The sequence below is a fragment of the Zalophus californianus genome, chromosome X (assembly GCF_009762305.2).
Source record: "Zalophus californianus isolate mZalCal1 chromosome X, mZalCal1.pri.v2, whole genome shotgun sequence".
In the NCBI taxonomy this organism is placed as follows: domain Eukaryota; kingdom Metazoa; phylum Chordata; class Mammalia; order Carnivora; family Otariidae; genus Zalophus; species Zalophus californianus.
In genome coordinates this window covers 53,945,512-53,972,970 of record NC_045612.1, presented here as the reverse complement: position 1 = coordinate 53,972,970, position 27,459 = coordinate 53,945,512, and the positions used below count along the sequence as shown (strand labels likewise).

The window sequence follows — 27,459 nt, the reverse complement described above, 5'->3', positions numbered from 1 at the left end:
TTGAATTTTTTTTTTTGTCAAAAAGCTAGGTTTCATTCCTTTGTTAGTTAACATTATTAATTAGACTTATCCAGCATTATTTTACCCGCATGAGTTTCTTATTTCAGCTTTCCATCCTATATCACCTTCTTGAAGTACTTACTGCTTCAGGTAAGTACAAATCTACTTGTCCCTAATGTATTAACAACTAGGTTGCCTTTTCAGGCTAGGCTACGTCCGATTACATTAATTTTCTGTCCCAGCTTTTTCTTTTTTATATTTTATTCTTGTTTTCAGGCATTCCAAAAAACCAGAATGTGCTACTTGCTTACTTTATCAGATATAAAGTATGGAATAAAACAGAAAATTTAAAAGAAACTCATTAAACAAGACTCAATGGACTGAAACCATCAATTAATCATAATTTTTTGTAGAAAAACTTAAGTCACAAGCAAACAAGGCAACAATGTGAAATTGGTTAAAGCAACTATGGGTTCAAGTCATTGAATTACAGGATCTTGAAGATTCAGTTAATACACCTTTTCCACTCCAATCATTTTCTTCCTTTTCAAATTCATGTATGTAATGACATGTCGCCTTGGAGAAAACCCAATTTGTCAAAACTTAGCTAGAAAAAGCTACGGAACAAGTAGTGTATCAAAGCCTAAACACTCAGGAAAATGGCAGTTAAAAATGAAATGGAGAGGGCGGAGCAAGATGGTGGAGGAGTAGGAGACCTAGATTTCGTCTGGTCTCAGGAATTCAGCTGAATAGGGATCAAACCATTCTGAACACCTATGAACTCAACAGGAGATCGAAGAGGAGAGTAGCAACAACTCTCTGAACAGAGAAGCAACCACTTACTGGAAGGTAGGACTTGCGGAGAGGTGAATCCGAGGCGATATTCGGGAGGATAGACGGCAGGGGAGGGGGCCTCCATCGGCCGCTTCTGGCAAGTGATAGAGCCGCAGAGCACAAAATCGGACCTTTTAGAAGTCGGCTCCGCTGAGGGACGTCGCTGCGGGGGCTAAGCGGGGATGGAATCCTCCTGGGACAGTGTGGTCTCAGGACCCTTGGGGTCACAGAAAGACCAGGGTTGCCTGAGTGCGGCAGAGCTCCTAGGTATCAGAGAGGGGAAGCCGGCTGCAGAGACAGAGCCGAGGCTTGGGATCTCAGCTCGGGATTGCCATAAACTGTAATCCGCAGCCCAGTTGGGCCACTGCTCCTCCAGCAGGGACCCAACAAGTGGCAGAGCCGGGGAGACTCCCCTTTCTCCCCTAGGAGGAGCTGCACAGGAACGCACTGCAGGGATCTGCTGGGTTTGGAGACTCCACACAGGATCAGGTGCCAGAGATACAAATGCTCGGTCACAGGCCAGGTGAGCACGGAGTGCGGCCGGAGACCAGGGAGACGGGAGTGACTGCTTTTCTCTGGGGGCGCACTGAGGAGCGGGGCCCCGAGTTCTCAGCTCCTCTGGGTGAAGATTGGGAGGCCACCATTTTCACCCTGGTCCTCCAAAGCTGTACCGAGAGCTTGCAGGGAAAAAAAACTCCTGAGAGCAAACCCGAGCAGCTCGCTTAGCCCAGACCGACAAGGGCGGGGCAATTCAGCCCCCGGCAAAGACATTTGGAAACCACTGCAACAGTTCCCTCCCCCAGAAGATCAGCACAACAGCCAACAAGCCAAGACCAAGTTTAACGATCAAGGAGAACGGGAGAACTCCAGCGCTAGGGGAATACTGCACATAGAATTCATGGCTTTTTTTAACCATGATTCATTAGTTGATCAAAGTTAATTTTTGAACTGTTTTTTTTTAATTTTTCTTTTTCCCTTTTTCAACCAACATTTTATCAATCCCTTTAAAAAAAAACACATTTTTTATTTTTCATTTTTAGAGTCATATTTTATCCCTTCATAGTAGTTACCCTTATTTTTGGCATATATATAAGTTGTTCTCTCTTTAAAATTTTGAGATACAGTTTCCTCTAACAGTTCAAAATATAGCCTAAATCACTAGTGTATGGCTTTGTTCTAGTCTCCTGCCTGATCACATTGTCTCCCTTTTCTCTTTTTTTTTTTCTTAAATCTTCTTCTTTCTTTTTTCAAACAACTTATCTTATCAATTCCTTTTATAAAATCTTTTATAATTTTCATCTTTACAGTGATCTTCCCTCCCTTCATTGTACCAACCCTTATTTTGTACTTATATGTCTTTCTTCCTTTAAAATTTTAGGAGGCACTTTTTTCTAACAGACCAAAATACACCCAAAATCTAGTGTGTGGCACTGATCTATGCACTAGCCTGATCATATTTGATCATACTTTGCTTTTTTTGTATTGCTCTGTTTTTGTTTTTATCTTTTTTTTTCTCTTTCTTCTTTCTTTCCCTTTCTTTTCCCCTGGTTTCAGGTCTTTTCTGATTTGTATACAGTATATTTGCTGGGGACGTTGTTAACCTGTTACCATTTTGTTCTCTTATTCATCTATTCTCCTCTGGACAAAATGACAAGAGGAAAAAAATCACCTCAGCAAAAAGAACAAGTGGTAGTACCGTCAGCCAGGGACCTACTCAATACGGACATTAGTATGATGTCGGACCTAGAGTTCAGAATCATGACTTTAAGATACTAGCTGGGCTTGAAAAAAGCATGGAAGTTATTAGAGAAACCCTTTCTGGAGAAATAAAAGAACTAAAATCTAACCAAGTCGAAATCAAAAAGACTAGGGGCGCCTGGGTGGCTCAGTTGGTTAAGCGACTGCCTTCGGCTCAGGTCATGATCCCGGAGTCCCGGGATCGAGTCCCGCATCGGGCTCCCTGCTCAGCAGGGAGTCTGCTTCTCCCTCTGACCCTCTCCCCTCTCATGCTCTCTCTCTATCTCATTCTGTCTCTCAAATAAATAAGTAAAAAATCTTAAAAAAAAAAAAAAAAAAAAAAAAAAAAGAAATCAAAAAGACTATTGATGAGGTGCAATCAAAAATGGGGGCACTAAGTGCTAGGATAAATGAGGCAGAAGAGAGAATCAGTGATATAGAAGACCAAATGATGGAAAATAAAGAGGCTGAGAAAAAGAGAGATAAACAACTACAGGATCACGAGGGCAGAATTCGAGAGATAAGCTATACGATAAGAGAAAACACATTAGAATAATTGGGATCCCAGAAGAAGAAGAAAGAGAGAGAGGGGCAGAAGGTATACTGGAGCAAATAATAGCAGAGAACTTCCCAAATGTGAGGAAGGAAAGAAACATCAAAATCCAGGAGGCACAGAGAACCCCCCTCAAAATCAATAATAATAGGTCAACACCCTGACATCTAATAGTAAAACTTATGAGTCTCAGAGACAAAGAGAAAATCCTGAAAGCAGCTCGGGAGAAGAGATATGTAACCTACAATGGTAGAAATATTAGATTAGCAACAGACCTATCCACAGAGACATGGCAGGCCAGAAAGGACTGGCAAGATATCTTCAGAGCACTAAACAAGAAAAATATGCAGCCAAGAATACTATATCCAGCTAGGCTGTCATTGAAAATAGAAGGAGAAATAAAAAGTTTCCAGGACAAACAAAAACTAAAGCAATTTGCAAACACGAAACCAGTCCTCCAAGAAATATTGAGAGGGGTCCTCTAAGCAAAGAGAGAGCCTAAAAGCAGCAAAGATCAGAAAGGAACACAGACAATATAAAGTCACAGTCACCTTACAGGCAATACAATGGCACTAAATTCAAACCTTTCAATAGTTACCCTAAATGTAAATGGGCTAAATGCCCCAATCAAAAGACACAGGCTATAAGACTGGATTAAAAAAGAAGACCCATCAATATGCTGTCTGCAAGAGACTCATTTTAGAACCAAACACACCCCCAGATTGAAAGTGAATTGGGTGGAAAACCATTTACCATGCTAATGGACACCAAAAGAAAGCTGGGGTGGCAATCCTTCTATCAGACAAATTAGATTTTAAACCAAAGACTGTAATAAGAGATGAGGAAGGACACTATATCCTACTTAAAGGGTCTATCCAACAAGAAGAACTAACAATTGTAAATATTTATGCCCCTAACATGGGAGCAGCCAATTATATAAGGCAATTAATAACAAAAGCAAAGAAACACATTGACAACAATACAATAATAGTGGGGGAATTTAACACCCCCCTGACTGAAATGGACAGATCATCTAAGCAAAAGATCAACAAGGTAATAAAGACTTTAAATGACACACTGGACCAAATGGACTTCACAGACATATTCAGAACATTCCATCCCAAAGCAACGGAATACACATTCTTCTCTAGTGCCCATGGAACATTCGCCAGAATTGATCACATCCTAGGTCACAAATCAGGTCTCCACCATTACCAAAAGATTGGGATTATTCCCTGCATATTTTCAGACCACAATGCTTTGAAACTAGAACTCAATCACAAGAGGAAAGTCAGAAAGAACTCAAATACATGGAGGCTATAGAGCATCCTACTAAAGAATGAATGGGTCAGCCAGGAAATTAAAGAAGAATTAAAAAAATTCATGGAAACCAATGGAAATGAAAACACAACTGTTCAAAATCTTTGGGATACAGCCAAGGCAGTCCTGAGAGGAAAGTATATAGCAATACAAGCCTTTCCCAAGAAATAAGAAACATCTCAAATACACAACCTAACCCTACACCTAAAGGAGCTGGAGAAAGAACAGCAAATAAAGCCTAAACCCAGCAGGAGAAGAGAAATAATAATGATGAGAGCAGAAATCAATGAACTAGAACCCAAAGGAACAGTAGAACAGATCAAAGAAACTAGGAGCTGGTTCTTTGAAAGAATTAACAAAATTGATAAACCCCTGGCCAGACTTATCAAAAAGAAAAGAGAAATGACCCAAATCAACAAAATCATGGATGAAAGAGCAGAGATCACAACCAAAACCAAAGAAATACAAACAATTATAAGAACATATTATGAGCAACTCTATGCCAGCAAATTAGATAACCTGGAAGAAATGGGTGCATTCCTAGAGATGTATCAACTACCAAAATTGAACCAGGAAGAAATAGTAAACCTGAAGAGACCTATAACCTCTAAGGAAATCGAAGCAGTCATCAAAAATCTCCCAAGAAACAAAAGCCCAGGGCCAGATGACTTCCCAGAGGAATTCTAACAGACATATAAAGAAGAATTAATACCTATTCTCCTGAAACTATTCCGAAAATAGAAATGGAAGGAAAACTTCCAAACTCATTTTATGAGGCCACCATTACCTTGACCCCAAATCCAAACAAAGACCCCATCAAAAAGGAGAATTACAGACCAATATCCTTGATGAACATGGATGCAAAAATTCTCACCAAAATACTAGCCAATAGGATCCAACAGTACATTAAAAGGATTATTCACCACAACCAAGTGGGATTTATCCCTGAGCTGCAAGTTTGGTTCAACATCCACAAATCAATCAACGTGATACAATACATTAAAAAAAGAAACAAGAATCATATGATCCTCTCAATAGATGCAGAAAAAGCATTTGACAAAGTACAGCATCCTTTCTTGATCAAAACTCTTCAGAGTATAGGGATTGAGAGTACATACCTCAACATCATAAAAGCCATCTATGAAAAACCTACAGTGAATGCCATTCTCAGCTTTCCCCCTAAGGTCAGGAACACAGCAGGGATGTCCACTATAACCACTGCTATTCAACATAGAATTAGAAGTCCTAGCCACAGCAATCAGACAACAAAAAGAAATCAAAGCATCCAAATCGACAAAGAGGAAGTCAAACTCTCACTCTTTACAGATGATATGATACTGTATGTGGAAAACCCAAAAGACTCCACCCCAAAACTGCTAGAACTCATACAGGAATTCAGTAAAGTAGCAGGATATAAAATCAATGCACAGAAATCAGTGGCATTCCTATACACCAACAACAAGACAGAAGAGAGACTAATCAAGGAGTCGACCCCATTTACAATTGCACCCAAAACCATAAGATACCTAGAAATAAATTTAACCAAAGAGGCAAAGGGTCTGTACTCAGAAAACTTTAAAATACTCATGAAAAAAATTGAAGAAGACACAAAAAATGGAAAAACGTCCCATGCTCATGGATTGGGAGAACCAACATTGTGAAGATGTCAATGCTATCTAGAGCAATCTACACATTCAATGCAATCCCCATCAAAATACCATCCACTTTTTTCAAAGAAATGGAACAAAGAATCCTAAAATTTGTATGGAACCAGAAGAGACCCCGAATGGCCAGAGGAATGTTGAAAAAGAAAAGCAAAGATGGCGCCGGAACCATGATAGTCCGGACTTCCAGCTCTATTACAAAGCTGTCATTATCAAGACAGTATGGTACTGGCACAAAAACAGACACATAGATCAATGGAACAGAATCGAGAGCCCAGAAATGGACCCTCAACTCTATGGTCAACTTATCTTTGACAAAGCAGGAAAGAATGTCCAATGGAAAAAAGACAGTCTCTTCAACAAATGGTGTTGGGAAAATTGGACAGTCACATGCAGAAGAATGAAACTGGCCCATTTCCTTACACCACACACAAATATAGACTGCAAATGGTTGAAAGACCTAAACGTGAGACAGGAGTCCATCAAAATCCTAAAGGAGAACACAGGTAGCAACCTCTTCGACCTCAGCCGCAGCAACTTCTTCCTAGAAACATCGCCAAAGGCAAGGGAAGCAAGGACAAAAATGAACTATTGGGATTTCATCAAGATAAAAACTTTTGCGCAGCAAAAGAAACAGTCCACAAAACCAAAAGACAACCGACAGAATGGGAGAAAATATTTGCAAATGACATATCAGATAAAGGGCTAGTATTTAAAATCTACAAAGAACTTATCAAACTCAACACCCAAAGAACAAATAATCCAATCAAGAAATGGGCAGAAGACATGAACAGACATTTTTCCAAAGAAGACATCCAAATGGCCAACAGGCACATGAAAAAGTGCTCAACATCGCTCGGCATCAGGGAAATCCCAATCAAAACCTCAATGAGATACCACCTCACACCAGTCAGAATGGCTAAAATTAACAAGTCAGGAAACAACAGATGTTGGCGAGGATGCGGAGAAAGGGGAACACTCCTACACCGTTGGTGGGAATGCAAGCTGGTGTAACCCCTGTGGAAAACAGTATGGAGGTTCCTCAAACAGTTGAAAATTGAGCTACCATATGATCCAGCAATTGCACTCCTGTTTATTTACCCCAAAGTTACAAATGTAGGGATCTGAAGGGGTACATGCACCCCAATATTTGTAGCAGCATTGTCCACAATACCCAAACTGTGGAAATAGCCAAGATGTCCATCGACAGATGAATGAATAAAGAAGAAGTTGTATATATACACAATGGAATATTATGCAGCCATCAAAAGGAATGAGATCTTGCCATTTGCAATGACGTGGATGGAACTGGAGGGTGTTATGCTGACTGAAATAAGTCAATCAGAGAAAGACATGTATCATATGATCTCACTGATATGAGGAATTCTTAATCTCAGGAAACAAACTGAGTTTTGCTGGAGTGGTGGGGGGTGGGAGGGATGGGGTGGCTGGGTGATAGACATTGGGTAGGGTATGTGCTATGGTGAGCACTGTGAATTGTGCAAGACTGTTGAATCACAGATCTGTACTTTTGAGACAAATAATGCAACATATGTTAAGAAAAAAGAAAAAGAAGATAACAGGAGGGGAAGAATGAAGGGGAGCATGTCAGAGGGGGAGATGAACCATGAGAAACGATGGACTCTGAAAAACAAACTGAGAATTCTAGAGGGGAGGAGGTTGGGGGATGGGTTAGCCTGGTGATGGGTATTAAAGAGGGCACATTCTGCATGGAGCACTGGGTGTTATGCACAAACAATGAATCATGGAATACTACATCAAAAACTAATGATGTAATATATGGTGATTAACATAACAATAAAAAAATTTAAAAAAAGAAATGGAAAAATGTGAGATGGAAACAGGATTAATTATTAGAAATGCAAATTAGAAAAATCTCATGTCTACTAAATCAAAGGGCTGAAATTAGGATCCAAAAGGAAGTAACTTTGTAAATGTCATCGATATATTCTTTGCCTGTGGGTATTTCCTGTCTGGGTTCATGATGACTTGTTGATAGTGGAACTTTGCATCTATAAGCTCATAGCCACACTATGTAATAGTGGGGAAGGCATTGTTATTGTGGCTCTCCCACTAGTTTATTAGTTCCCAGAAGGCAAAAATCATGACATACTTTTGGATGCTCACTGAGTTTGGCACATAGAACATACTTAATATATGTTTGTCTATGACTTAGCACACATTTAGCTTGATTTCTTTTAATCTTTACATGTTTGCTCTTAGTGGGTTTTTTTTAAAGAGAAATAACCTTCATACTTTAGAAAACATGAATTTATTCTCATTTTAGTATAATCATAAATATATCAGAGAAGTTTAAACAGTGAAAATTAAAGCAAAATACATTTTAATTAAGCCTCATTTAATTAAAAAGATTAATCAGATCACCATACTCATAAAACCCCTTCTACAATCTTTCTATAGTTTATTAAACTTTAGTATGCTGGCATATAACCTATTTACCCAAACTAATAAGGTTAGAATTTCTCAAAATCTTTAATAGCATGCATAATTGGTGTTGCCTTCACAATTAAGTCCTCCCATCAGAATCTGACTAATAAAATACAATTGTGTACAAAGAACTTTATGCCTCAATCCTGAGTATTTGTACCACTCCTGTTAAAAAGTGTGAAGCATTTATCTAAAGTTGTCCACCATTAGCAGCTCAGGATTCATGGTTACATATTTAATCCCAATTAATTTAGATTTATTCCCTTTCATTCATGACAAACCACAAGAAAACCTTTTTCGGTGCCTATTATCTATTATACAATGCTCTGCAGTAAATATGGATTAGACACCAAAGGGACAGCACAAGGATCTGAATAACTAATAAATTATGGGAATAAGAAGCACAAGTTAGAAGATTTTTTTCTAAGAAGAGAAGTGTTAATAGTCAAAGGCTTTAATAATTTTATTCCTCCTTATGATTTATATCTAATAGTTACATCCAGGAATAATATTATCCACTATAACACTTAGATCTGCATTTATTCTCTTGGACTGTATTGTAATTTCTCATAATACAAGTCTCTCTAAGGTCTACCACTTAAAATATTTAGATAGTGGATAAAGATATTATACATATGGATGCTTATGTCTTGCATATAAGAGAATAATTTCAGAAAAAAGTGAATTTCTAGTAGTAAAAGTTCTGATACTAGCAACAGACTAATGCAAGAGAGATAAGTTTTGGATATCAGGAACTACTTAAAGTTGAAGACCAAATATTCTATTTATTCAAAAGAAAATTCTGAGAAAGATGGGCAAAAATTTCATAAAAATGAGTTTTTATACTTCCCCCATCAACTTAGGATATAGAAAACTTCAAAGAATACCACCTCTACACTTACAAAAAGGAACAATGGGAGGAAATGCTTGCCTTATCCCTCAAACACAGCTAGATAATTATCAAATCATACTGAACACCCAGGAAATTGATCTGAGAACTGAGAGAATACTTCACAATAGTAGGAGAAAAGAGAACATATCATGGAAAGTAAGAAGGGCAGTGATATGATTTGCGGGAGAAAAGAATTGTGGATGCTGTGGAGTGAAGGGAGCCCTATCATGGAGAGAGGGGGGAGAGAGAGAGAGAGAGAGAGAGAGAGGGAGAGAGAGAGAGAGAGAGAAACAGAGATAAAGCAGCACACAGGGGATTACACAAGAAAAACACATCTCCAAAACCATTGAGGGAAAACAAGAAGGGCTGATTGTTGCAGGTTTTTACAAGCTGCTTTGCTGGAATTCTGAAATTTTAGAAGACTGTGCATTTGCCAGGATGAAGCCTGGCAGGTATAGCAGTGCTCCTGTAGAGAAGGAGGTCAGAGGCCCGGGAGTGGACAGCATGTTCTGAGGATTCTCTGGATCACAAAAGTAGAAACAGGTTCCCTTCTTAGAGTGCATTCAGGAGAGGTGACACAGCCTCCCTGGGGACAAAAGAGCCAGTGGATGCCATTGAACTGCCCCATTCATTAACATACAAGCAGAAATGCCTGCTAAGGGCAGCTAACCTGGATGTCAGCTTTTTGCTATGCTTTACCATAAAATCCAAGCCTCTGCATGGTCATGTGACTAGTTTTTTGGGACAAACCAGTATCAACCAGTGTGGCTAGACCATCCCCCAGAGGATCAGTGAGGGTCCACATCACACTGAGTGCCTAAAATTTGGAGTTTTGAAGCAAGCCACAGGCCTGAGATAAAACACAGGGGGATGGTGCCACAGGGCAGACATACAGCACAGACAGGATGAAGGAAGGGATCTTGGCAGAAGCCTGGGAGACAAGAGGAGAGATTGTTTCCTCTTCTGTGAGGGCTTCCTGAACAGCAGCAGGCATGAACTCCCATCTCTGGGGAAGAGATCAAGCTGATGAAGTTTTTCACCCCTTCCATCAGCACAGACAGATTTCAGTGAGAGACACAGTACACACGGTGTACTGCTACACACAGAGCTGCTTCCACCAAGCCCAACCCTGCTGTGCTCTGCAAATGCCTTTTTTAATAAGGCAAGTGTGATTGAGAGCCAAACCATCAGCAAGCCCCTTGCCCAGAAGACCAACAAAAATCCCCCGTGCTCACCAGGTCTACAGATCATAGAATGCTGAAAAACTTCAGCCATAATGGAAATAGGACCAAGCACAAGCTTTCTTAACACACAAAAGACAGAGACCTAGACACGATGCCAAGATGGAGAAATTCATTCAGAAAGAAGTAAGAGGTCAAGGCCAGGGAGATAATCAAAATTGATATAAGTAATATGCCTGAAAAAGAATTTTAAAACAATAATCATGAGTATACTATCTGGACTTCAGAAAAGAATAGAAAAAAACAGAGAGACACTTACAGCAGAGATAAACCATAAAAAATATAGTAAACATATTTTTAAAAAAATGCTAAAACCAAGATGCAAAACCAACTGGATGTAATGACTACAAGAATGGAAGAATTAGAAGAATGAATAAGTGATATATTGTAAAATTATGGAAAATGATGATGATGAAAATAAGAGGGTAAGAAAAATATTTGATCAAGAATATAGACATAAGGAACTCAGTGACTCCATAAAGCACAATAATAGTCATATCATAGGAGTCCCAGCAAAAGAGGTAAAAAGGGGGAAAAGGTTAATTTGAGGAAATTATAGCAGAAAATTTTCCTAATCTGGGGAAACAGATACCCAAATCCAGGCGGCACAGAAAACTCCCATTAGGAAAAAAAAAAAAAGCAACCAATACCAAGACATATCATAGTAAATTTTGCAAAATACAGAGATAAGGAAAGAATCCTGAAAGCACCAAGGGAAAAGAAATCCCTAACCTACAAGGGAAGACAAATCAGCTTAGCAGCAGCTCTATCCACAGGAATCTAGTAGGCCAGAAGAGAGTGGTATGATATATTCAACATGCTGAAGAGGAAAAATATGCAGCTAAGAATACTTTATCCAGCAAGGCTTTCATTCAGAATAGAAGGAGAGATAAAAGTTTCCCAGACAAACAAAAACTAAAGGAGTCCCTGACCACTAAAGCAACCTTGTAAGAAATATTAAAGGGGACTCTTTGAGTGGGAAAGGAAGATCAAAGGCAACAAAGACTAGAAAGGAACAGAGATAATCTCTAAAAACAATGAATTTACAGGTAACACAATGGCACTAAATCATATCAATTATCACTCTGAATGTAAATGGACTAAATGTTCCAATCAGAAGACATAGGGAATTGGAATGGGAAAAAAAGAAACCAACAACAACACAAGACCCATCTATATGCTATCTACAAGATACCAAATTAGACAACATAAAGACAGTTCCAGGTTGAAAGTGAGGGGATGGAGAGCCATCAGTTAAATTAATGAATGTCAAAAGAAAGCCAGATTTATAACAGACAAACTAGATTTTAAACCAAAGACTGCAACAAGAGATGAAGAAGAATCTATATAAAAATACAAAGGTTTATCCAACAAGAAAATCTAACAATTGTAAATAATTATGCTGCCAAATTTGCAGCACCCAAATATATAACTCAATTATAACAAAAATAAACTCACTGATAACAATACATTAAGGGACTTTAATAACCCATTTACAGCAATGGACAGATCATCTAAGAAAAAAATCACAAAGAAACAATGGCTTTGAATGACACACTGGACTGGATGGACTTCACAGGAATATTCAGAATATTTATCCTAAAGGAGCAGAATACACATTCTTCTTGAGTGTACATGGAACATTCTCCAGGATACATCACATACTGGGTCATAAATCAGCCCTCAATAAGTACCAAGAGGTTGGGATCATACCATGCACATTTTCAGACCACAACCATATGAAACTTAAAGTCAACCATAGGAAAAAATTTGAAAAGACCACAAACACATGAACATTAAAGAACACCCTACTGAAGAATGAATGGGTTATCTGGGAAATTAAAAAAGAAATTAAATATTTTTATGACACTGTATATATATATTAAAATGGAACACGACAGTCCAGAATCTTTGGAATGCAGCAAAGGCAATCCTGAGAGGGAAGGATATAGCAATACAGGTCGACTTTGAAAAGCAAAAAAAGTCTTAAACACACAGCCTAACTTACACTTAAAGGACCTAGAAAAGGAATAACAAATAAAGCATAAAACTGGCAGAAGAAGGGAAATAAAGATTAGAGCAGAACTTAAAATGATATAGAAACAAACAAACAAAAACACCGAGTATAACAGATCAATGAAACTAAGAGCTGGTTCTTTGAAAGAAAGAAATAAATTGATAAACCATGGGGCACCTGGGTGGCTCAGTCAGTTAAACATCCAACTCTTGGTTATGACTCAGGTGGTGATCATGAGGTTGTGGGATTGAGCCCTGTGTTGGGCTCTGTGCTCAGTGTGGAGTCCGCTTCAAATTCTTTCTCTGTTTCCCTCTGTCCTCCCCACTTGCATGCTCTCTCTCTTTCCCCATAATCCATAAATAAGGTCTTTCAAAATAAATAAATACATTGTTAACACCCTAGCCAGACTTATCAAAAAGAAAAGAGAAAGGACCCACATGAATATAGTCACAAATGAAAGAGGAGAGATCACAACTAACAACAGAGAAATACAAACAATTTTAAGAGAATACTATGAAAAATTATATGCCAACAAACTGGGGAATCTGGAAGAAATGGACAAATTCCTACAGACAAAATACCAAAACTGAAACAGGAAGAAATAGAAAATTTGAACAGACTCATAACCAGCAAAGAAATTGAATCACTAGGGAAAAATCTAACAACTAAAAGTCCAGAGATAGATAGCTTCCCAAGGGAATTCTACCAGACATTTAGAGAAGAGTGAATACCTATATTTCTTAAACTATTCAAAAAAATAAAAATGGAAGGAATACTTCCAAATTCCTTCTATGAGTTGAGCATTACCTTGATTTCAAAACCAAAGACCTGACAAAAAAGGGAATTACATGCTGATATCCCCGATGAACATGGATGCAAAAATTCCCAACAAGATACTAGCAATGGAATCCAACAGTACATTAAAAGAATTAATCACCACAATCAAGTGGATTTATTCCTGGGTTGCAGGGATGGTTTGATATTTGCAAATTAATCAACACGATACACCACGTTAATAAAAGGAAGGATAAGAACCATATGATCCTCTTCATACATGCAGAAAAAGCATTTGACAAAATAGAGTAACCATTCTTGATATAAACCCTCCACAAAGTAGAGATAAGAGGAGATAGTCCTCATTATCATAAGGGCTATATAAAAAGACCCACAGTTAATGTCATAGTCAATGGGGAAAAACAGATATTTTCTTCTATGGCTGAGGTCATGCTCCCGGGGTCCTGGGATTAAGCCCCACATCTGGCTCCCTTCTCAGTGGGAGCCTGCTTTTCTCTCTCCCTCTGCCCCTCCCCCTGCTCTGCTCTCTCTCTCTCAAAGAAATAAAATCTTAATAAAAATAATGAAGAATCAGAAAGAATAATCAAGGAATTGATCCCATTTACAATCGCACCAAAAATGATGATATTTAGGACTAAAGTTAACCAAGGAGGTAAAAGATCTGTACTCTGAAAACTATAGAACACATTTTTAAAATATTTATTTATTTATTTATTTTGAGAGCGAGGTAGCAAGTGTGGGGGGATGGGAAGAAGGAGGAGAGCAAGATTCTCAAGCAGACTCCCTGCTAAGTGTCGAGCCCAATTTGGGGCTTGATCCCACAACCCTGAGATCATGACCTAAGTCATAATCAATATTTGGACACCTAACAAACTGAGTCACCCAGGCATCCCTGAAAACAATAGAACACTTATTAAAGATATTGAAGATGACACAAAGAAATGGAAAAACATTCCATGCTCATGGATTGGAAGAACAAAGACTCTTAAAATGTCTTACTACCCAAAACAATCTATACATTTAATGCAATCCTTATCAAAATACCACCAGCATTTTTCACAAATCTAGAACAAACAATCCTAAAATTTGTATAGAAGTAAAAAAGACCCCAAATAGCCAAAGAAATTTTGAAAAAGAAAAGCAAACCTGGAGACATCACAATTCCAGACTTCAAGTCGCATTACAAAGCTGTGGTGATCAAGACAGAGTGGTACTGGCACAAAAAGAGACACATAGATTGGTGGAACAAAATAGAAAACCCAGAAATGGACCCACAGCTATTTTCACAACTAAGCATAAATAATATCCAATTGAAAAAATTATAGTGTCTTCAACAAATGGTATTGGGAAAAATGGACAGCAATATGCATAAGAATGAAACTAGACCACTTTCTTACACCATACACAAAGATAAATTCAAAATGGATGAAAGAACTTAATGTGAGACAGGAAACCATCAATATCCTAGAGGAGAACACAATCAGCAACCTCTTTGACTTCAGTCTAGAAACTTCTTACTAGACACATCTCCTGAGACAAGGGAAACAAAAGCACAAATTAATTATTAGGACTCCATCAAGATAAAAACCTTCTGCACAGTGAAGGAAACAATCAGCAAAACTAAAAGGCAACCTATGGAATGGGAGAAGATATTTGAAAATGACATCTGATAAAGGTTAGTATCCAAAATCCATAAAGAATTTTGCAATCTCAACACCATCAAAACAAATAATCCAGTGAAGAAATGGGCAGAAGACATGAATAGACACTCTTCCAAAGAAGATATCCAGATGGCCAACAGACATATGAAAAAAATCCTATCACTCATCATCAGGGAAATACAAATCAAAACCACAATGAGATACCATCTCACACTTGTCAGAATGGGTCGAATTACTACCCAGGAAACAACAGATGTTGACAAGAATGCAGAGAAAGGGAACCCCTCTTACACTGTTGGTGGGAAAGCAAACTGGTGCAGCAACTCTGGAAAACTGTATGGAGGTTCCTGAAAAAGTTAAAAATAGAAATACCCTATGCCCCAACAATTGCACTAATAGGTATTTACCTAAAGGATACAAAAAAGTGTGATTCGAAGGGTTACAGGCACCCTAATATTTATTGCAGCATTATCAACAATAGCCAAATTATGGAAAGAGGCAAAGTGTCCATCAACTGATGAATGGATAAAAATGTGGTATATATATATACAATGGTATATTACTCAGCCATTGAAAATAATGAAATCTTGATGTTTGCTATGATGTGGATGGAGCTAAAGTGTATTATGCTAAACAAAATAAGTCTGTCAAAGAAAAAGAAATACCATATGATTTCACTCATGTGTATTTAAGAAACATAACAGATGAACAAAGGGGAAGGGGAAAATAGAGGGAAGCAAAGCTGAAGAGACTCTTAACTATAGAGAAGAAACTGAGGTTTGATGGAGAGGAGGTGTATGGGGGATGGGCTAAATGGGTGATGGGTATTAAGGAGGAATTTGTGTTGAGCACTGGGTGTTATATGTAAATGAGGAGTCACTGAATTCTACTCCTGAAACCAAAATTACACCATATGTTAACTAACTAATATTTAAATAAAGATTTGGGGAAAAAAGGAAAAATGCCAGACAATCTACAAATTCACAAAAACAAAAACAAACAAACAAAAACAACAACAAAACTTTTGACCCATCAAAGTTTTAAGGCTACATGGTAACAAAATCACACAAAGTCTAAGGAGCTAGAAATACCTTCAAGGAGAGATTATATTTAAACACATGTTTACCTGCAAAAGATGCCACTGAAAGCTATACTATCCAATAAGAATAATTCTTCTTAAATTTTGAATGCATACTTAAATTCTGAGTGAGAACTATATTGATAATATAATCTGAGGAATTAGACACAAGGGGAATTCACACCCACTTGTAAACTGTTTGCCATGGACCTAATTGGGTGCTCACCAGAAAAACTGGGAGCAAGACAAGGCTACTGATAAGGTTTCCCTCATGGTGCAGATCAATAAGAAAACATTTCTCTCTTTGGAAAAATCGTGACTTTTAACCTGTGTAAATTTCCTATCTTCCCTATGAAACAAAAGCCTTAAGCCACTAGGGGAAAACAAACAAACAAACAAACAGTAAATCCTGTTGTAGTAAAGACATTAAATGAAGACACAATGTAACAGGTGAGGAGGGAAAAGGAAAAAAAAAAAAACAAAGAAAACAAACAAACAAAAATCCCCTCTCTTCTTGAAGAAGAGCAGGGATTCATCTTGGGTCCAGACATTAAAAGTCTGCTGCAGACGGTGGTAAAGGAAGACCATGGAGAAGGTACCCACCCCCGCGACCCAGAGACATAAGACCTGCTTCGAAAACAGATAAATATAAAAAACAGAGAGCACCATGGAAATACCCTACCACCTTACCTATAAGTGTCAGGTAATAAGTGATAGAATATACTTCTGGAAAATGAGCAAATCTGTCAGATAAACCTTACCTGAGATATAGGCCAAAATAGAAAACACACACTGATGGTGAAGTAGACAATGAGGAAAAACAGTAGCAAACCAGTACCACCCTCATACCAGATAATAACAGAGGATTTAAAGTCTGTGGTATGTTAAGGCTGACATAGCAACCACAAAATTCAAACCCAGTGTGGTAAGTAGAATCCAAAAGGTGTATTTCCAAGATTCCTATCCCCTTGTTATTCAGTCAAACCCTAATCTAGAAACTTCTATAAAGGGACTTTGTAGATATGATTAAGGTTATGGACATTATGATTGGAAGAATTTTCTGTCTTATGTAGCTGTGCCCAATCTAATCACCTGAACACATTAAAGCAGATAAATTTTTCTGGCTGGAGGCAGAGAGGTGTAGCAGAAGAGGTAAGCAGAGGAAATGAAGCAGAAAGGGAGTTCAGAATGATTCAAAGAGTAGGAGGGACTTGATTTACCATTGCTGACTTTGAAGATGGAGCAATAGAACCATGAGACAAGGAATGTGGGTGACTTCTAGAAGTTTAGAAGCTCCCTGGCTGAGAATAAGCAGAGAAACAGACCTTAATACAACCAACATGTGGAAATAAATTCTTCCAACAATCTGAATGAGCTGTGAAGTACAACCGACCCCTAGATAACTTGGCTCCAGATAAGAACTAAGAGTAGTAGACATCTTGATTTCAGCCTTGTGAAACCCTCAGTGGAGAGGCCAGTCAAGTTCAGTGAACTTCTGAAATAGAGCAGAGTAAGATAATAGATGTCTTAATCTAATATTTTTGTTGCAACTTTTATGGCAGCACTAAATAACTAATATACTCAACCCAACTCCTCACTATATTGACTCTAACTTTTCATAGAGAGCCTAGAGGTAGAAAAGGCATGTATATCCAACCATAAAATCTATTTGCCTCAGTTTCTAGTGTGCTACACAAAGTGTCCAACTTCCAAAAAAAAAAGCTACAAGGCATAGAAAAAGAAAGAATAAAGCAAAACACTGCCAGGAAACAATAAAAAAGATCAACAAAACAACACAGTATGACATAGATGTTGGAACTATTAAGCAGGGTATTTTAAATAACTAAGATTAATTCATTAAAGGCTTTAGTAGAAAAGATGAACACCATGAATGATGATATAGGTAATTTTAGCAGAGATAAGGAAAGTGTGAGAAATAATCTGATGTAAATGCAAGAAGCACAAATCACAGTAACACAGATGAAGAATGATTTCTACAGGCTCATCGGTAGCATTGACACAGGCAAGGAAAGAATTAATAAGCTTGAAGATAGGTCAATAAAAATTACCCAAACTTAAACAAAAAAAAAAAAGGAAAATAAATAAAAAGAAAAAGACCATCCAAGGCCTGTGGGATGATACTAAAATATCTAATATATATGGAACTGGAATCCCTGAAGACTAGGGAGACAATGGAGTAAAAGAAATGTTTGAAAAAACAGTATTATAAAACACCAAGAGCATTATTCATAAAAACACTCAAATTGAACTTCATTAAAATTAAAAACTGATCTAAAAAAGGGCAAAATACTTGAACACTCACCAAAGAAGATACAGTAATGGCAAATAAGTACATGAAATGATGTTCAGCCTCACACATCTTTAGGGGCTTACAAATTAAAACAAAAATGAGATAAGCTGCATATCTATTGCAATGTCTAAAATCTAAAACTCCAACAGTGCTAAATGCAAGCAAGAATATAGAATAACACTGACATCAGAAATAGTTGGCAGGGATGAAAAATGGCACATCCACTTTGAAAGAGTTTGGCAGTAGCTTACAAAACTGAACATACTCTTACTATATGATCAAGCAATCATACTCCTTGGTATTACCCAAAGGAATTGAAAATTTATCTCCAAACAAACACCTGTACACAAATGTTTGTAGCAGCTTCATTCACAATTGCCCAAAATTTGAAGCTACCAGGATTCCCTTTAACAGGTTGATGGATAAACAAACTGCAGTACATCCACACAGTAAAATATTATTCAGCAATAAAAATAAATGAGCTATCAAGCCACAAAAAGATTTGGAGAAATCTTAAAAGTACGTTGCTAAGTGAAAGAAACCAGTTTAAAAGGGCTACATACTGTATGATTTCAGCCATATGATATTCTGAAAAAGGAAACGCTGTGGAGACAGTAAAAGGACCAGTGGTTACCAGAGATATGGGATGAGAAACTAAGGAATGAATAGGTGAGCACAGAGGATTTTTAGGGAAGTGAACCTATTATTCTACATGATACTGCAATGGTGGACATGTGTCATTATTGTCAAATTGTCAAAACCTGTTCACCACAAAGAATAAACACTGAGGTAAACTACAGACTTTAATTAATAATAGTGTATCAACATAGGTTTATCAATTTTAACAAATGTACCACACTGATGCATGTTAAAATACAAGAAATGGAGTAGTTATGTGGAAACTTTCTGTAATTTTGCTAAATTTTTGTGTAAGTCTAAAATGTCTCAAAAATATTAAATCCATTACCTTTTATAATTAAAAATGTCATAATTTTTCAATTTTCCAATTATGAGAGACCTATACACATTATAAATCATACACAGATTCAAGAATATCAGGAAGCACCAATACAAAAATAGGAAAATAACAACAATATCACATTTGGACATATTATATTCCAAATACCTAGGAAAAGGAGGGAGAGAGAGAAACCTGGAGGAAGCCAAAGAAAAAGGATATTTTGTATACATCAGGAAAAAGATACAAATTTCAACAGACTTCTCATAAGAAATTTTGCAAACCAAAAGATAAAGCAAGCACATCTTAACAGTGCTGAAAGAAAATAACTATTGTTTTAGAATTCTGCATCAAATAAAACTTTCATTAAAAAATGAAGGCAAATTAAACCCTTTTCAAGGAAAAAAACATAAAATGTATTACAGCAGACCTACACTACAAAATAATGTTAAATGAAGTTCTTCAGAAAAATTGAATATAAACAGATAAACACTTGGTATCTATACAAGTAAATGAAGAGCACTGGAGGTGGCATAAATGCATTCAAGTATAAAATTCATTTTGTTCCCATATTTAACTACTCTAAAGATAACTTACTGTCTAAAGTAAAAATAGTAACGACAAGTTGTGTGTCTATAACATATGTTAAATACAATAAATGACAATAATAGAACAAAAAATGAGGGAAGGACTGGACAAATACTGTGATAAAGAAGAAAAATAAGGAGTATTCCACAGTAATGGTGAAGGAATTGGAAGTATACAGTAAGTCCTTTACACTACACATGAAGTGGTGTAGTAGTATTTGAAAGTTGACTATGATTGATTAAAGATGTGTATTATAAAGCCTAAGTCAACCACTAAGCAAATTAAAAAATTGTTATTATTAAGTTAATAATGGAAATAAAATTTAATAAAAAATAAGTAATTGAATAATCCAAATCAAGAAATAAAAATACTTTAAAAACATACAAAGAAAAGATGGAAATAACAGAATAAAACAATATGGTAGTTTTTTTTAATAGTTTATCTATATGTGTTTTTTTGTTGTATTTTTTTTATTATGTTATATTCGTCACCATATAATACATCATTAGTTTTTGATGTGGTGATCCATGATCCATTGTTTTCGCATAACACCCAGTGCTCCATGCACTACATGCCCTCCTTAATACCCATCAATGGGCTAACCCATCCCCCCTCTCCCCTCTAAAACCCTGTTTGTTTCTCAGTCCATAGTCTCTCATGGTTCATCTCTCCCTCTGATTTCCCTCCCTTCATTTTTCCCTTCCTTCTCCTAATGGCCTCCATGCTATTCCTGATGTTCCACAAATAAATGAAACCATACGATAATTGGCTTTCTCTGCTTGACTTATTTCACTTAGCTTAATCTCCTCCAGTCCCATCCATGTGGATGCAAAAGTTGGGTATTCATCCTTTCTGATGGCTGAGTCATATTCCATTGTATACATGGACCACATCTACTTTCTCCATTCATCTGTTAAAAGGCATCTCAGCTCTTTCCACAGTTTGGCTATTGCAGACATTGCTGCTATGAACATTGGGGTGCATATGGCCCTTCTTTTCACTACATCTCTGTCTTTGAAGTAAATACCAAGGAGTGCAATTGCTGGGTCATAGGGTAGCTCTATTTTTAAATTTTTAAGGAAGTTCCACACTGTTTTCCAAAGTGGCTGTACCAACTTGCATTCCCACCAACAGTGTAAGAGGATTCCCCTTTCTCCACAACCTCTCCAACATTTGTTGTTTCGTTCCCTGTCCATTTTTGCCATTCTAACTGGTGTAAGGTGGTATCTCAATGTGGTTTTGACTTGAATTTCCCTGATGGCTAATGATGATGAACATTTTCTCATGTGTCTGTTAGCCATTTGTATGTCTTCTTCAGAGAAGTGCCTGTTCATATCTTCTGCCCATTTTTTGACTAGATTATTTGTTTTTTGGGTGTTGAGTTTGAGAAGTTCTTTAGAGATCTTGGATACCAGCCCTTTATCTGTAGTGTCATTTGCAAATATCTTCTCCCATTCTGTGGGTTGCCTCTTTGTTTTGTTGACTGTTTCCTTTGCTGTGCAGGACCTTTTTATCTTGATGAAGTCCCAAAAGTTCATTTTCCCTTTTGTTTCCCTTGCCTTTGAAGATGACCCTTGAAAGAAGTTGCAGTGGCCAATGTTGAAGAGGTTACTGCCTATGTTCTCCTCTAGGATTTTGATGGATTCCTGTCTTACATTGAGGTCTTTCATCCATTTTGAGTTTATCTTTGTGTATGGTGTTAGAGAATGGTCGAGTTTCATTCTTCTGCATGTGGCTGTCCAAATTTCCCAGCACCATTCATTGAAGAGGCTGTCTTTTTTCCATTGCATGTTTTTTCCTTCTTTGTCAAAGTTTATTTGACCATACAGTTGAGGGTCCATATCTGGGTTCTCTATTTTGTTCCATTGGTCTACGTCTGTTTTTGTGCCAGTACCATGCTGTCTTGGTGATCACAGCTTTGTAATATAGCTTGAAATCGGGCAACGTGATGCCCCCAGCTTTGTTTTTCTATTTCAACATTTCCTTGGCAATTCGGGGTCTTTTCTGATTCCATACAAATTTTAGGATTGTTTGTTCCAGCACTTTGAAAAATGACATTGGAATTTTGATCGGGATGGCACTGAAGGTATAGATTGCTCTGGGTGACATAGACATTTTAAACAATGTTTATTCTTCCTATCCATGAGCATGGAATATTTTTTCCATATTTTTGTGTCTTCTTCAATTTCTTTCATGAGTGTTCTGTAGTTCCTAGAGTATAGATCCTTTACCTCTTTGGTTAGGTTTATTCTGAGGTATCTTAAGGTTTTTGGTGCTATTGTAAATGGAATCGTTTCTCTAATTTCTCTTTCTACAGTTGCGTTGTTAGTGTATAAAAAAGCAACTGATTTCTGTGCATTGATTTTGTATCCTGCCACACTACTGAATTGCTGTATGAGTCCTAATAATTTGGAGGTGGAGTCTTTTGGGTTTTCCACATAAAGTATCATGTCATCTGTGAAAAAAGAGCTTGACTTCTTTGCCAATTTGAATACCTTTTATTTCTTTTTGTTGTCTGATTGCTGTTGCTAGGGCTTCTAGTACTATGTTGAACAATAGTGGTGAGAGTGGGCATCCTTGACATGCTCCTGATCTTAAGGGAAATGCTTTCAGCTTTTCCCCATTGAAAATGATATTCACTGTGTGTTTTTCATAGATGGATTTTATGAAATTGAGGAATGTTCCCTCTATCCCTATACTCTGAAGAGTTTTAATCAGGAAAGGATATTGTATTTTGTCAAATGCTTTTTCTGCATCAATTGAGAGGACATATGGTTCTTCACTCTCCTCTTATTAATGTGTTCTATCACATTGATTGATTTGGGAATGTTGAACCACTCTTGTATCTGGGGATAAATCTCACTTGGTTGTGGTGGATGATCCTTTTAATGTATTGTTGGATCCTATTAGCTAGGATTTTGTTGAGGATTTTGGAATCCGTATTCATCAGGGATATTGGTCTGAAATTCTCCTTTTTGATGGGGTCTTTGCTTGGTTTGGGGCTTAAAGTAATGCTGGCCTCATAGAATGAGTCTTGAAGCTTTCCTTCTGTTTCTGTTTTTTGAAACAGCTTCAGTAGAATAGGTATTATTTCTTCTTTGAATGTTTGGTAGAATTCCCCAGGGAATCCATCAGGCCCTGGACTCTTGTTTTTTGGCAGGTTTTGGATCACTGCTTCAATCTCGTAATTGGTTATGGGCCTATTCAGTTTGTCAATTTCTTCCTGTTTCAGTCTTGGCAGCTTATAGGTTTCTAGGAAGTCCTCCATTTCATCCAGATTGCTTAGTTTATTGGCATATAGTTGTTGATAATAATTTCTAGTAATTGTTTCTATTTCCTTGGTGTTAGTCATGATGTCTCCCCTTTCATTATTTTATTAATTTGGGTCTTTTCTCTTTTCTTTTGGATAAATCTGGCCAGTGGTTTATCGATCTTATTAATTCTTTCAAAGAACCAGCTTCTAGTTTCGTTGATCTGATCTACTGTGTTTCTAATTCATCGCTGTGTGTTTTTCAAAGATAGATTTTATGAACTTAAGGAATGCTCCCTCTATCCCTATACTCTGAGGAGTTTTAATCAGGAAAGGATGCTGTATTTTGTCAAATGCTTTTTCTGCATCAATTGAGAGGACCAAATGGTTCTTCTCTCTCCTCCTATTAATGTGTTCTATCACTTTGATTGATTTGCAAATGTTGAACCACCCTTGCATCTGGGGATAAATCTCACTTGGTCGTGGTGGATGATCCTTTTAAGGTATTGCTTTAATGTTCTCTGATTCTATTTTCATGGATTCTGAGTTGTTTTACCCTGGCCTCCTCTTTTCCCTTTTTATCTATTATATTGTCTTCCAGGTCGCTTATTCATTCTTCTCCCTCACTTACCCTTGCTGTTAGATTATCTAGATTAGATTGGATCTCACTGATAGCATTTTTAAGTTCTGCCAATTCAGCTTTCATTTCTGCCCTTAGAGACTCTATGTTGCCATTAATTGATTTCTACATTCCAGCTATTGTCTTCACAATTGCTAGCCTGAATTCCATCTCTGACATCTTGGTTATATCTGCATCCATTTGTAAATCTGTGGCATAAATCATAATCTCTGAGTCTTTTCTATTTGGAGGGGTTCCTCCTCCTAGTCATTCTATTGATGGGTGGTTGAGGGAATGTATAGAGTCCAAATTATTGACCATAACCCAAGCAAGATGCACCTGTTTTCTAGGGACCTTAGGGTTGCTGGCCTCTTGTTTTCCCAGCCTGTCTTCTGGGGGAGGGGCCTGGTGCGCTGTTACTCAGGCAACCCTGTTTGGGTGGAGTTGCCCTGCTGGTGGGGGATGGGCTCAGTGGGAATCAGTTTTTGGGGCCTTTGTTCTCTGGCGGCTTTCTACATCTCTTCCATGAGTCAGAGCAGAAGAGTCCATTTCCAATCCTTGCCTCAGAGCAGAGAGATCACAGTCTGTTCAGTGAACTGGAGAGTTCAGTGAACTCTCCAGGCCACACTGTCTCTGTTTCTGTCCAAGCTGCTATAAACTGCAGCATCCAGGGTTGTGCACCCCTCTGCCGTGCTCCCAGTCCTGCCTCCAGGTCGGGGCACGTCTCTGCGCTTTCTGCTTCTAAAACCGCCAACCACTCCCAGTTCCCACACATGACCTTGCCACTCCGGGTTTCTGCCCCAGGGGCTGCCCTAATGTCCTTTCCCAGCCACTACCGGTCTGCAAGTCTGTGCCCTATCCCCAATGAATGAGGCTGTCGCTCACTGGTGGTACAGGATCCCCATGGCCAGGCTCCCTCTCGCTTCTGTTTATCCTCCAATATCTGCCCGCAGAATCTCAGCTCCTTGCTTCTACCTCAAAACCAACTGCCTGCGAGATTCTGTTTATAGAGATCCAGATCTTCTTACATCTCAGGCTGATTTCGTGGGCACTCAGAGTGGTCTGGTAGATATCCAGCTCAATTCCAGGGACCAGTTGAAATAGTGTCCCCTAATCCTCTGCCATCTTTCCTTCCCTCCAATATGGTAGGTTTAATACAAGGAAGTCAATTGTTACATAAAAAAAGCAAATTGTCTGAACTTAGAAATATAGGACAGATTGTTATATTGAATAAAAAAGGAAGACCCAACTATATCTGGTCTTAAGGAAATCAATTTTATAAAGTCATAAATAGGTTAAAAACAAAAGGAATACTTTTTAAACACTAATAGATGTAGGAAAAGCATTTGAAAACTCCAATATCCATTCTTGATTAAGAAAAAAAAAATGAAAATCTCAGCAAACTAGGAATAAAAGGGACTTTTCTCAGTCTGATACAATGTACATTCAAAAACGTTACAGCTGGAAACTTACATAATGATGACAATACTGAATGCCACCCCCACCCTACATTAGAAACAAGACTTTCTGTTTCCCCTCATCGTGGTACTGGTACAGTGCAATAAGGCAAGGAAAAGATAAAAAGTATATAGATTAGAAGGGATAAAATAAAACTTTCTCTATTCACAGATATGATTCTTTATGTAGAAAATCCCACCCCAAGGAATCCATAAATAAGGTGCTAGAAAGTGAGTTTAGCAACATCACAAGTCAATAAACACACACACAAACAAAGCATTTCTATAAGATAGTAACATAAAATTGAAAATAAAATAAAATAATATCAATTGTAATAGGAACATAAATCACAAAATACTTAGGTATAAATATTTCAATATATATGCAAGATCTGCATGTTGAAAATTAGAAAACCCTAATGAAAAAATCTAAGTCTATATAAATATGGAAATATGACATGCTAGTGAATTGGAATACTCAATATTGTTATGCTGTCAAATCTCTCCAAAATTTATTTTATTGCATTTCCAATCAAAATCGTGCAGGGTTTTTTTTTTTTTTTTTTTGTGGAACTTGACAAGCAGATTCTAAAAGTTATATGGGAATTCAATGCAACAAAGGAATTTTTAAAAAGGAAGAAGTTATTGGACTCAAACTGTCTGAATTTGAATATATTATAAAAACTAATATTCTAAAAAGAAAGGTATTAGATAAAGTATAAGCATGTGGATCAATGAAACAGGAAAGAAAGTCCAGAAATTTACCAACAAAAATCATATCAATTGATTTTTGACAATGGTGAAAATTGAGAATGGATAATCTTTTCAACAAATAAATAGCCATATAAAAATGAACCTTACTTTATCCTTCACACTCTATAAAATTTTTTTGCTTAAAATGGACTGTAGACTTAGACATAAAATTATAAAAGTTTGTTAGAAAAACAGAAGAAAATCTTTATAAACTTATGTTAAAAGGAAATATCTTAGAAACAACTTAAAAATTTTCTGTAAATGAAAACATTCTATAGAAGAAAAAATAATTGGATTTTATCATAATTCTTCAAAAGATAATATTAAAAAATAAAAAAGTCACAGTCTATGAGAAAGTATTTCCAAGTAATATATCTGATAAAGTACTTGCACCCAGAATATATAAAGACTTCTCAAAAGCCAATAATAAAAATCTATCATCCCAAACATATTGGGCAAAATATTTAAATACTTAACCACAGATATAATGGTGGAAAATAAGCACATGAAAAAAATGATCAACATTATTAGTTATTAGTGAAATGCAAATTAAATCCACAGTAAGATACTGCTATAAATATATCATAATGTCTAAATTGTTTGTTTCTACTATTTGGTTTATGTATTTATTTATTTATTTTATTTAAATTCAAATAGCCATCATTAGTTTTTGACATAATGTTCAATGATTCATTAGTTGCATTAAACTGACAATACCAAGAACAATCAAAGATGAGGAGTAACTGACATTCTCATGCAGTACTGATTTAAATGTACAAAGGTGTAACCACGTTGAAAAAAAATTCACAGTTTTTAAGAGTTAAATATGCACTTACCAATAATATCTCTTCTAGGTATTTATCCATATGACTTGAAAACAAAAAGTTCACATTTCGGGTATTATTCATATGAATTGAAAGTAAATGTTCACACAAAAATCTGTGTGCAAATGTTCATAGCAGTTGTGTTTACAATCATCCAGGACTGAAAGCAACTCAAATGTTCCAAATTGAGGAATGGATAAACATACTGTGGTACATCTACATAATGGAATTCTACTCAAGGTGCTGAGAAGGGCAGAGCATTGTTGCTGGAAGCCAGAGAAGCAAAGCTGAGGTGTTCTGGATGGAGGGCCTCATGCCAAAGCTGGACCCCAAGGAGATGAAGTGGAAGATGCATGAGATCTTGTCCATAAGGAACTGTCTCATCTATGTGGCCCTTCTGAGTTACCTTTTATCCCAAAGAAATTAGGCAACATATGA

At 37.1% G+C, this 27,459-nt stretch overlaps 1 pseudogene; it reads left to right on the top strand.

Annotated features, from left to right (window-relative positions):
- The first annotated feature begins 89 nt into the window (after positions 1-89).
- Positions 90-27,459, top strand: LOC113930447 (annotated as a pseudogene).